This window comes from Sciurus carolinensis, chromosome 7 (assembly GCF_902686445.1).
Source record: "Sciurus carolinensis chromosome 7, mSciCar1.2, whole genome shotgun sequence".
In the NCBI taxonomy this organism is placed as follows: Eukaryota; Metazoa; Chordata; class Mammalia; order Rodentia; family Sciuridae; genus Sciurus; species Sciurus carolinensis.
In genome coordinates, this window is record NC_062219.1 from 92,420,879 (window position 1) to 92,434,658 (window position 13,780).

Consider the following 13,780-nt stretch of genomic DNA (forward strand, 5'->3'; position numbering starts at 1 on the left):
ATGAAGATTATAAGTCTTGACATGTTTTTCAAGAAAGGGCATTGATACACAATCACAAAACATCAATAGTTTTGCAAGAAACAACATTGATACACAATAACAAAATATTAAGATGGTAGATTTTTGTTATTAAATTAATAATAAAATGATTAGTTGCATTTTACATTATTGCATATTAGTCATACACAATGGATTTCACTGTGATATTTCCATACATAAATATCATCATGCTTTGATGATAGTCAACCTCCTTTCTAACCTTGCTCCCAATCCTGTCCCCAGGACATTTCTCCTACCACAATAGGTCTTTTACTCCTTTAAGATCATCCTTTTGTGTTTGTTTTGTTTCCACTTAAGAGAGGCAAAACGTGCATCACTTTCTTGTGTTTCTTAGTGGCTTATTTCACTTAACATGATGTCCTCTAGTTCCCTCCATTTTTCTGCAAATGACATGGTTTCATTCTTTTTATGGCTGACTAATACTGCATTGTGTTTGTGTGTGTGTGTGTGTGATACATACATATGTGTGTGTGATATGTGTATGTATGCTATATATAATTATATTTATATACTGTTGCTTTATCTGCTCATCTCTTGATGGGCTCCTAGATTTGTTCCACTCATAATGGCATAAATTTACATTATGGATTGATTTAAATTAATAGAAAACTTATGATTTGGGACAGACTGTGGTAGTGGAGGGCTAACATTATTTTTTCAAATACTGGGAAGGTGACAATCTGCAAAAAATACTTTAAAGGCAACAGGGAAAAGGAAGTATTGAGACTAGACTAAAAATTACTTGTAGAAAGGGAAAAGTACTTTCTAGTTTAGTTATGATTTCAGGTCTCTTCCTCCCTTAGAGTTTTTGCACTTTACTTAGCATGGCCCAGTGATGAAGTTGTCTCAAACAGAGGCACTACACTATGGGGAAAGAACCGGTGAGTCTGGGTTGTCTTAAAGAGTTGGTGTGGCAAATTGAAATCTGTCAGGGTCTTATACACACAGTGGATTTTCATGACTGGACATTTACATATGTTTGTGAAGTTGCAGGAGACTGAAGGTCTAACCAGGAAATCAGAAAGAAATGTCTTATGGTCTTGCCAAACAGGAGACAAATTCCACCAGAGAAAGGAATCCACCAGGGAGCACAGACAACATCATTCTACTCAGGGACTTTACCAGATTTTGAAATCAAAAGTGGTTGGAGGAAAAATATTTAAACTTCAAATAACCAAAGAACAGAATTTCCATGGTCCAGGTACCAAGGGCTTCTTTAAATAAAGATGCTAATGGTAATTCTAGTGCATTTGCATTTAACTGCTATAGAATAAATATTTGAAAATGCAATAAACAAGAGGTAAAATAGGCTTCAAGCTGACCAAAAAAAGTTAGAAATACTTTGAGGTTTCTTTTTGCATCATTAAAATGACCTATGAAAATCATTTAATGATCTCTTATTGAATACAGGCACATTTTAACTCAGAATGGAAATATTTTTCTATAATTTTGTGACATCAGTAATGATACCAACTGTGAAATGGTTGTGCAAAAAAACTAAAATGCCCATTTTATTCAAAATGTGAATATAGTAAAACACTATTCTGTATTCTCTTCTACCAGAGGCTAGTAGGGAGGCAGAGAAAGAGATTGAGAAAAGTGTCCGATCCTGAGCGACATATTGTATATGCTTGTCTCGTTTGATCCTCAAAACCACCTCATTATTACTGTGAGTATTGCTTTTCAGTTATTGATGATTTTAAAAACCATCAGCAAGGCTGTTTTGTAGTCTCAATAAAAGTAATAATCACTGTCATCTATTGCGTCCTCATTATATGTCAGACAATCTGCTTAGCATTTTACTTACATTGTGTATTTAAGCCTCAAAACAACCCAATGTTCTCATTAAAAATGAGGAAATAGAGAGGATAAGCAACTCCTGCTAATTCAAAGCTGTGATTCATAGTGAGGCTTTTTTGACTCTGAAGATTACTATTAGCTGCTATATGCCACAGATTTCCACCAATCTGGACAAAGTTATTTGTAGCCATGATTAGGCATATGGACATTCTGGAGCCATAGTTATTTCTTTTTTTTAAAAAACTGAATTGTTCCAGTCCCTCCCCGTCCCCATCAGTTTGTGTGTTTCAGTGTGGCACTTGAAGAGGGAAGTAACATTTTGTAACCTGAGACACTTTTTTCTCTAGCTATTAGAAATTGAAAGTGGAAGACTGCCAATGGGACATCTCAACAGTTTTAAATTACCCCCCAAAATATATTGTCATTCTTAAGAGATTTTATCAAATGTCAAGCATGCTAAGAGCTATTTGTTTATATAAGGATAGAATCAGCTGGGTATGGTGACCCATACCTCTAATCCACTGACTCTAAAGGCTGAGGCAGGAGGATCACAAGTTCAAAGTCAACCTCAGCAATTTATGGAGGCCTTAAGCAACTTTGTGAGACCTGACTCAAATAAACAAAAAACAAAACAAACAAACAAAAAAGAACATAAAGTGGGCTGGGGAAGTGGCTCAGTTGTTAAGCAACCTGGTGTTCAATCTCAGGTACCAAAAAAAAAAAAAAAAAAGAAAGAAATAAAGATATACTTTTCCACACTTGCATTTTACAGAAGACTTCTCAGTAGAAACAGTTTAAGGCATTTATTTTTATATGTGTGTGTGTCCGGAACTGTGAAGGAGCTGTGGGCTTGTCTGAGCCATCTCTAAGCAGAGGTATGCCCCTTGGAGAACTCTTGGTGTCATTTCACCTGATCTGAGACTGCTCCGTGGTCTTAAAAATGTCCTGCTCAAAGAGAATTCTGTGATATTGTGTAATTTATTGGTTCAGACAGCCCTAGGTTCAAACTCAACTCCCCAGATGTGGAAAGAGATACCAGCGTGCCCAAATAGCCTTGAGGTACCAGCTGCCTGGAGGAGGAAGAATTACTGTGCAAGTGATAAGTCTCCAAACAGTCCAATTTCCTATAGCCTCTCATTTCTTGTTTATCTCAAAAAAGCTTTTATCACAATAAATCCCTCTTCCATGTGTTTCACTATAAATAAAGCATCTGCAGGTTTTTTCCCTGTTAGGACCCAGCAGGTCTTCTCCATGAGTCAAATCCCCTCAAGCTACATTTCTTGCATCCTTTGTCTTTATTTCTTAATACTATTTTTTCAGCCATTTATTTCCAATCAGAACACACCTCTGTATGGTTTTACCAGTTCCCATTCGATGCAGGTCTTAGTGATGTGGGTGTATGTAATCGTCTCCTTTTTACATGCCATGAGCACACACACACACACACACACACACACACACACAGAGAGAGAGAGAGAGAGAGATGCACAGAGGCATACTCTGTACAGAAAAGTTCAGTAAGCATGAGAACCAAGCTCATAACTTGGGTCTCTGCAATCTTATCTTTGAGAAAAATAATTACTTGACAAAAATATTGTGCATAATGCTATCAGGAAAACTGTTATTTTTATTACTATGAAGTCAGAAACAATTGAGATAATAAAATCTATCAAAAACATTCTTTGAAGTCTTAGTATTGGAGGTACTACCCACATTATCTCTTCATTTCTTACATGATGCACCAGATCTTCTGGGTTCTGGCACTTGGAGCTTGTAGCGTTGGCAAGTCACTTTACCCCTCTGTCACTACTTCCCTATTTATCTATAAATGCATTCTCTGTGTGTTTCCCTATCAATTTATAGAACTTCATCAATGCCAAAGTTTGTTGCAAAGATTCAGTAAAGTAATCATAATACACTGTGCTTAGACTTACCTGCCAGTAGTAAGGACACAAAATTAGTTCATTTTTTTATGTTCATCTGCTTTTTCTTACATTCTGTTTCACAGTCGCTTTACCTTTGTCTAAGAATTTTAGTTCGGGTAGCTTTGTGTCTAAAATCCCTCTTTAAAAATTTAAGATAAAAAAGTACTCCAAATGTATAAATAGAAGCTATAAGAAAATTCTGAGGACTTCAGAAATATAAGCATTATTTTTAATTTTCAGAAATGACTTATTTCATTATGAAACTTCCAGTTTCACATATTTTAGAAAATTTTCTTTCTGAAGATATCATGAAATTCATTACTTATTTATATACTTTCTATTGGCTTAAATGTATAATTTTGGCTGAGAAAAATGATTAAATGAAAGTAATAAGAATAAATGAACCAATTCTTTGCCACTGTCTGATTGGAAATGAATGGGGAGAAGGAGAAAGAATGCCTTTGAACATTCCCTCCCAAATGGCCCTGTTCCAAAGTAGTGGTTTACATGAAATTGAAAAAATTTAGAAACGCTCTCTTAATTTTCTCATTGAATCTTCAGGTGATAATACACTTTGTTTTTGGGAGCAATGATTTCAACCCTATGAATGGTTCTTTTTACAAATTGTGTACATTTCACCCACTTTTTACTAAAAGACAAAAACATAAAAGACTTGTGTAAAAATGACATGAAGTCAGAAATTTGTATGACAATTTTCAGAGTATTTTTGTGATTTCCAATGGTCAGGAGCAAAAATCACTAGTGGTATGATATTAAATGACAGAGAAAGAGTAAATCAAGTACGTGTCAAGTAACTATCAGCTTCATTCATAATAGTTATTTGATATTGCTGAGGGAAAAAGGTAAAATTAAACAGGCAGTTTCATGATTTTTTTTACTTAGGTTCCCTTTAACAGTCATGTACCTGACAAATCATTCATCCTTGTATTTGAATATTTCAAAGGAAGGAAAATACTGCAGTGGATGGATTCATTACATTTTACCATCATGCCTATTTTCACTGCACAAGAAAGCAATATAATTTGCATAGACCAATATAATTCACATAAGACCAATAAACTGTGCATGCTGACCATTATATTAGGCACAAAAATCCACTTACTTTCTTTCAACTGAACCATCATATACACTTTTTTCCTTTTTTTTTATCTGATCTATCAAAAACTGTTAAATGACATGTAATTCAAAGTTACATGTCTATTTTACAAACGTCATGTTTTAGGTTTAAACCAATGCATTATTTGTTGGAATTAGTATGTCATGTTCCAAATAATTAGAAATTTAATTGGTTTATCCTCTGGGACTTTAATTTTAATATTACTAAAAATAAGCTGAAAACCACTTTTGCCATGGTCTTTAATCAAGTGTATATTAGAAATTATGCCTAATTACAACCAAAAAATTACAGGGAAATGGCAACTTTCCTATTTATTGTTTTTAAAGTCAATATTAAAAAGTGTTGGGAAGTCATATAGATTTTTGCCATGGGAAATTGTCAATATGTTTTGAAAAAGGGTTTATGTAAGGCAGATTCATAAAAAAATTCATTCAATGTAATTTCTAACTAAACCATCTAGCTTTAATAATAACATAATGAAGCAAATGTATGAAAACTTCTGAAATATATGTTAACTTTTGTTATAGCACCTTAATGAACAGGCAGAATTTTTCAAGAAATTTAAAAGTTAAAATCTTAAATTAAAAAGAAAAATCAAAGTGTTGAACTAAAATTAACCATATCCACCTTAATTTTTTATTTGGATTATTTACATGATGTCCACCCAAAATTAGAGTTATAACAGAAGAGAATCAGTCACTAAGTTGTTTTCTAAACATATGAAATAATTAGTCTTGCCAGTAAGTTTGGGAAAATTTACCAAAATTGACTGATAAGATTCTGAGGAAGTTTTTATTCTTGGTGCAGTCAACATACTGTCATGAACTAACAGCCACGACTCTACCTTGACTCCCACTTTCCTACCTCTGTCTCACAAACATGCTTCTGGTTTCATCTCATTCACAGTCATGGGCCTTGGAGTTATTGTGTGCTGCAGCTGCAGTGTTCTATCCATCACATCTCCTATCACCTTTCAATGAGTACACCAATCATTTTATAAAGTTCCTGTACCAAAACCTAACAAATATACCTCAACTTCCAGACCACTCACACTTGTGCATTATAGAAGCAAAAATCCAAGAGAAAATATTACCAAATTGAACTTATTTATCAGATAAAGAAGAATAAATAATGATCGAGGAGAAGGTTAAAGTCATCTAATTACTAAAAAGAACTTAAAGAAAAAATACATACAAAATTAGGCATACAATCTTGATAATAAAAAAAAACCTTATTAAACCAATGTAAAGATACTTTACTTCACATGATAAAAACATTTCTATGTGTCCCAACAATTGCCATACTTATGGTTGTAGGACTGGAAGCTTTACCATTTAAGAATAAATATGTTCTTTTGTATAATATGACAAATTAATTCTAGTATATAAATGTAATGGATGTGGTATCTAATGAATTAAAAACTAAACCCCCAAAAATCATGTTTGGAAAATGAGAAGAGAAATTTTCATTGCTTAAATTATTTATTCATAAATTTCTTGAGCTGCTGCTCTATGCTTGTATTTTGCTAACTGTTGTGAACAAATACAATTTCATTAATAAAGCTAAGATTATCAACCTTAAAACCTCAAGGAAAACAGCTAAAATATATTTTTGAACTCAAAGTAATCAATAAATTACCTGTTTATAATAATTAAACACAAGTGCGGGAAGCCACCCAAGACTTGTATGAGAACCAAGCTTAGTTGGGCCATTAACCAGGAATATCTGATCTTAGGAACTCTCAGTTGTCATAACTGATGGAGACTGCTTCAGTCAAGTGGTTATCCTGTGTTAGCTCACCGCTGAAATTAAAATACGGGCCTGCAATGTGGGAATGACTCACTAGAGCCAAATGACTTGCTTATCTCCACCCCCTCATCCCATTTTTTGCAGAAGAATCTTCTACCTGTCCCTTTTGCTCTGTACCTATATAAAGCAAGCAGGCTCCTTCCTTTCTTATAGCCAGACCCTTCTGGATGGCTCAATCGGTCATGCCCCTGCTCTTAAGATAATTTCTGATAAATAAATTTAATAGATTTTTATTTTGTAAACAGCCCATCCCTTTGACAGGAACCCTTTCCCTCACCCACATGGGATGTGCAATGAGACACAAGTGAATAGATTTCCTATATACCAGTGTTAAGTAGGAACAATACATTACTTAAAAATAAACTCAGTAAGATGTGCTAATTCATATTATAAAAAACATTCATTTTAGTAAAGATCTTTTTGAAAGCCTGAAAAATAGCTATACAATCTATTGTTTCTGATAAGAAATAAAAAAATGTTTTTCTAAAAACTAGTTAATTAATAATAACTTGGCATTCCTAAAAATGTAGAAAAATGATGTGACATTTGTACATCCTTTTTTAAAAAATAATGTTAGTTCTATAAATACAAATTTCTTAGAGAAAAGAAAGATGCATAAAGATATATACATATACACATGTACATGTTTTTAAATTTTTATTAGTGTGTATTAATTGTACATAGAAAGTGTTTGTTGGTTAATGTGATATTTCTATGCGTGTTTTATATTTTATTTCCAAAATACTACTGTTGAGAAATAAAGGTGTCCTAGCTTGGATTCATTTGGGAGACTCTCTGAGAAGGAGATGTGTTTTGGAAATTAATTGTTGAATGTTCTCAGTATCAACATTTGGGGTGATAAAAAGTGTAAAAGTGTCACAGAAGAAAAATATGCAAGAGTTGAACAGTAAATTCACCAAAGCAATTCTATTGCCCAATAAACACATGAAGAGGTAAGATCAAAATTAATCAAATAAGTGTCAATCATAAGAGTAGTGAGATGATGTTCAGTTATGGAGAGATGTTTATGGAGTAATTAGAAAATGAAAAAAAAAGTTTCAAAAATTTCAAAACATACTTAAACACATGAAAACTTGAAAGGATAATTTTTATTTTCAATTTTGATATACATATTTTAACATTTATTCAATGATACCTTGATTTAAAAATTATTTGCATTTTCAGTGACTCCTGATTGTCCTGTGGTAAAGCCCAACATCTTGACCTGACATCCTAGAGTATTAAGGATTTCATGATGTAAATTTTTGTTCTTTATGACCTCATCCCTTGCCATTCATTCATTCATTACACTAAAATGTAATGAATAACTCTATAATGCAATGCTTACAGCTCCCAGAATTACTATGTCTTATCTTTCTATCCCTGAATGACAATCCCTCCATCTAGAAGTTTCTCATGACCTGCTAAGTCACTCTTATGTTCTTTAATTTCCTATTTGTGAGTCTCTTTCTCCTGGTGCTCTGCCTGCTTACTGAAAGCTGAGGGAGATGCCCCTCCTGCATTACATCACCAGCATCCTCTGCTACCCAGTGATCACTCCTTACTGTCTGGCTTCAATATAATCTCAGCAGTCCAACTCAATTTCTAAGAAGCATTTGAGAAAGATAATTCCTTCCTCCTTGGGCATACACTTTCTTCATTGCCAGATGAGTAGTTTAAACCCATTTCTTTACCTTATTTTGTAGTTACTTTTGCTTGATCATTTCCTTTGTCTCTATGTTGGAATAACTCAGGGCTCAATTTTCAGTTTTTTTCTGGAGAGCATCATGTTAAGTAAAATAAACCATACTCAAGAAAATCAGGGATCATGTTTTCTCTCATATATGGAAATTAGAGAGGGAAAAAATAAGGGGAGAAAGGCATTTTCTGAAAATAGAAGGGAGACCAATAGGATGGAGGAAGATGGAAGGAGGCTAAGAGAAAAAGGAAAGGTAATGGAGAATGAAAGTGATCAAATTATGTTATGTTCATGTATGAATATGTCACGGTGAATCCCACTACTATGTATCATTATAATGCACCAATAAAAAATTAAAAATAAAAGTTCTTAGCCTTTTATTTAGATGCTTGCATTTGTTGTTACTTCTGACTATCATAAGTTAAATATGTATTTATCTGCTTATTAACTTTCTCTCTCTGAAAGAAATAGATGCTCAAATAATGCAATAATGTATTTCCCAGTTGTATTTTCTGCATATGGAACATGTTAATGGTATCAATATCTTGAAAAAACCAAGTGAATGGATCTGATTATCAGACCATGCTGCTTCTCCTTCCCTTTCTAAAACTGTCTAAATATCTTCTTTGACTGACTGAAAATTACCAGCTGAGGACCAATGGTAAATTGTTGTTCTTAAGGGCATCAGACACAATTCAATTGAAATAAATTTAAAAGCCTCTCAATAAAAGAAAGAAGGTAAAGGGAAATTTTAGATTTTCTTTTAATTAATCATTTGAAAATGAAAGGAACACCATAATAATGTTCTTAGCTGCTTTCTCAAGGAGTCGATTTTAAATCCACTTAAACTGATCCTTTACAGAGCTATCTTTAATTGTGTTTTTCCAGAGTACTCTTATTATATTCAGGAAAGAAAAGTGATTGTGAGTAAATATAAACATTCAATACAGACATTTTCTATCTCTATCAAAATTTTCTCTGATTAAATATTTGATTTGATGGTACTATACAAAGTTATATAGACTAAATTATTATTATTTATTTATATACACTTCGCCAAAATAACAAATACACAATTTGGAAAATATAAACACTACATATTATATTACCTCTAAAATAATATGTTATCAAACCCACAAAAACTGAATGAAGTCAAATAGATTAAAATGTTTTAATCACATTTTAAATGCAGTGGACATTTGGGTGGAAACCAAGTTGATATAATTAATGTATATTTTAATTTTAAAGTAAAATAAACCTAATTAATAAATGTTTAACTGTACTTTTATTTTATTATATTTTATATATTTTTAGTGGTTTTTTAAAACTACATGATAGTAGGACTCCTTATGCCATATTTTTACATGCATGTAACAAAATTTGATCAATTTCATTCCTTAGTAACTCCCATTTTTCTTCCTGTATTAGCATTTTTAAAACATGATTTAGTCACACATTATTCTATACAATATCTGGGTTTATTTTGGCACAATTATACAAGCTTGGAATATAATTTGGTCCAATTCAGCCCCCATTAGTTCCCCTTTTCCCTTCTTCTCTTCAGCATCCATTCCCTTTCTTCTATTCTACCATTCTTACTTTTATTTACATATATATTTTTAAATTAGTCCTCTCTATATATACATATATTATTTAATTAGTCATATATATATATATATACACACACACACACACATATATATATAAAATTCACTGTGATAATTCAAATATGTACGTAGGATAGACATGCTCACTTACTGCCAAGCTGCCCAATTGGTCCCTGTTGAGAAGTGGCAGCAGAACAGCCCAGCAAATGGTGGAGTGGCTAATAGGAGCAATGACCTTGCAGGCTGAAGCACAGGTGGCCAGTTAGGGACTGAGGCAAGGTGGGCCAGCAGTGAAGGTGAGCCAAGGTGCACCAACCTGTCATCCTGCCACAGCTGGGCATGCCCAGTGCTAACACCTGCTCCACATATGTTGCAGTTCCAGACCCTATCCATGTCAACATGTGAGATTCAATGACGTCAATCTTCTGCTTCCCAAAAAGCAGGGAGAAAATGGGAGTAAGCAAATCTGAATGGGATTCTGGGATAACCAATAGTGCTAATAATTTTTTAAAACTCTAATAGTATTTTTGGACCAGTAGCATTGGTACTTTTTTCAAATCCTGATTAGCATAAGTTTGGACCAAGAGTATTGAACCAAGAACTATATGAACCTTTGTCAGTTCCCCTCTTCCACTCTCCAGGAGTTCTGTTTCTAAGCATACATGGATAAATCCTTCTTACACTCACTCACTTGGTCTCTGGATTTCAGTTTTGAAATTCATGAGACAGGAACCCAGAAAGAATCATGTGAAGGAGAACTGCGGGTGTCTGCTGCAACACTGATGGGCATAGCCCACCCTTAATACCTGCAACCACATGCAGATCCACCCACAAGCAGAAGCAAAGAAACTCAAGTCTCAGCTACAAGAAGAAACAGAAAATAAAGTTTCATTTAAAACTCCATTTTCATGTTTTTAAATTACTCCTCAATATATATACATAAAAATGAAATTCACTGGGGTATATTCATATACATACATAAGATAAATTTGGTTTGATTCATTCCACTGTTCCTAACTTTTCCCAATCCACCTTCCTCCTTCTGAATCCTCTTTCTCTACTTCACTGATCTCTCTTTTATTTTCTTTGGATTTCCCTCCCCTCTCACTTTTTTCTTCTTATTTTGGTCTGGGTTTTGCATATGAGAGAAAACACTTGACCCTTGACTTTATGGGTTTGGCTTATTTAACTTAGCATGATATTCTTTAGTTCAATTCATTTAATAGCAAATGCCATGATTTCATTCTTTGTGGCTGAGTAAAGACTCCATTATGTTTTTATACTGCATTTTCATCTTTATTAATTTATCTGTTCACGGAAACCTAGGATGATTCCGTAACTCGGCTATTGTGAGTTACTCTGCTGTAAACACTGATATGCTTGCATCAGTATAGTATGTTAATTTTAATTCTTTTGAATAAATACTGAGGAGTAGAATAGCTGGATCTTATCGTGGCTCTCTTCCTGGCTTTTTGAGGAATCTATATATTGTTTTCCAGAATGGTTATACTAATCTTCAGTCCCACCAACAAGGTGTGAGGACACCTTTTCTTCATATCTTTGCCAGCATTTATTATTATTTGAATTCTTGATGATTGCCATTTTGACTGGAGTGAGATGAACTCTCAATATGGTTTTGACTTACATTTCCCTGATTGCTAGGGATATTGAACATTTTTTTATGTATTTGTTGACTGTTTATTTTTTCTTCTTTTGAGAAGTCTCTAATTTTTTTGCCCATTTATTAATAGATTTTATTAATATTATTAATTTTATTAATAATTTTTTGGTGTTGAGTTTTTAGTTCTTTTTATGTTTCTGGATATTAATCCTCTGTTGGAGGAGCAGCTGGCAAAGATATTCTCTAATTTTTAGGCACTCTTTTCATGCTCTTGTTTCCTTTGCTGTGAAGAAGCTTTTTAATTTCTTGCCATCCCACTTAAGTACTTTTGGTTTTATTTCTTACACTTTAGGAGTCTTGTTAAAGAAGTCAGTGACTAGGTGACTTGGAGTGTTGAGCCTAAGGTTTCTTCCAGGTATTGCAAAGTTTCTGGTTTAATTTCTGGGCCTTTGATTCATGTTAAAGGATTATTGCATCTATTTTGTTCAGGGTCAGAGTACGGATCTAGGTTCATCCTTCTACATATTGATACCCATTTTCCCAGGCCCATTTATTAAAAGACTTTCTTTTCTAACACATATTTTTTACCTTTGTTAAGTGTCAGATGATTGCATAGATGTGGATTATTCTCTGTGTCTTCTTTTAGATTTCATTGGTCTTCATGTTGATTTTGGTACCAATACCATGCTGTTTTTTATTTCTATAACTCTGTAGTATAATTTGAGGTTCAGTACTGAGATCTTTAGCAACATTTTTTCCTGTTCATAATTTTCTATTTGGGATCTTTTATCCTTCCAAATGAATTTTGGATCTGTTTTTTCTAGTTCTAAGAAGAATGTCTTGGTATTTTGATGTGGTTTGCATTGAGGCTGTATATTGCTTTTGGTAGTAAGTATAGGGTGACAGTATTAATTTTACCTATTCAAGAACACGGGAGGACTTTCCATCTTCTAAGGTCTTCTTTAATTTCTTTTTCAGCACTTTGTAACTTTAATTGCACCAGTCTTTCACCTCCTTGTTTAAATTTTAATTTTTGAGGTTATTGTGAATGGGATGGTTTTCTTGATTTATTTCTCAAAAGATTGATTATTGGAGTATGGAAAAGTAATTGATTTGTTTGTTGATATTGTATTTGCTACTTTACTTAATTTATCATCTCTAGAAGTCTTCTGGTGAAGTTTCTTGGGTTGTTTTATATATAGCATAATATTCTCATCAGACAGATAGTTTGATCTCTCTTTTTTACCTATTTGTACCCAAGTAATTTCTTTCCCTTGCCTGATTGTTTTGGCTAGAGTTTCAAGAATGATGTTAAATAAGGATGGTGAGAGTGGATATTCTTATCTTATTTCTGATTTTAGAGGACATGCTTTGCATTTTTCTGCATTCAGTATGCTGTTGGCCTTGGGTTTATAGCCTCTACAATGTTTAGGTTAGCTCTTTCTATTCATTTCTCCAGCATTTTCAACATTAATGGGTACTGGATTTTGTCAAATGCTTTTCCTACATCAATTTAGATGTTGTGTGATTCTTCTTTTCATTAACTCTATTTGTGTGGTCAATTTCATTTATTAATTTGTGCATATTGAACCAAACTTGTACCCCTGGGATGAAACCCACTTGATCATCATGCACTATCTTTGTAATGTGTATTTGAATGTGCTTTCTCCAGTATTTTATAATGGATTATTGCATCTATATTTATCAGGTATACTGATTTGAAGTTATCTTTCCTTGTTTAGATTATCAGGATCATATTTTCTGTAGTGAATAAATTCAGGCAGTATTTTCTCCCTTTATATTTTGTAAAATAATTTGAGGGGGATAGGCATTAGTTCTTCTTTAAAAGACTGGTAGAACTTGACTGAGAATTCATCTGGTTCTGGTATTTTCTTTTTTGGAAGACTTTTAATTGCTATTTCAATGTTATTGCTTGGTATTGATCTGTTTTCCCTATCCTCATAGTTCAGTTTGGGTAGGTTGGTGTGTCTAGAAATTTGTCAGTATCTTCTAGATTTCCTAGCTTATTAGAGTATGAATTTTCAAAATAGTTTCTAAAAATTCAGAGAATTTTTTTTGTGATAATAAATACATTTTTATTTCTAATTTTTTGTATTTGGG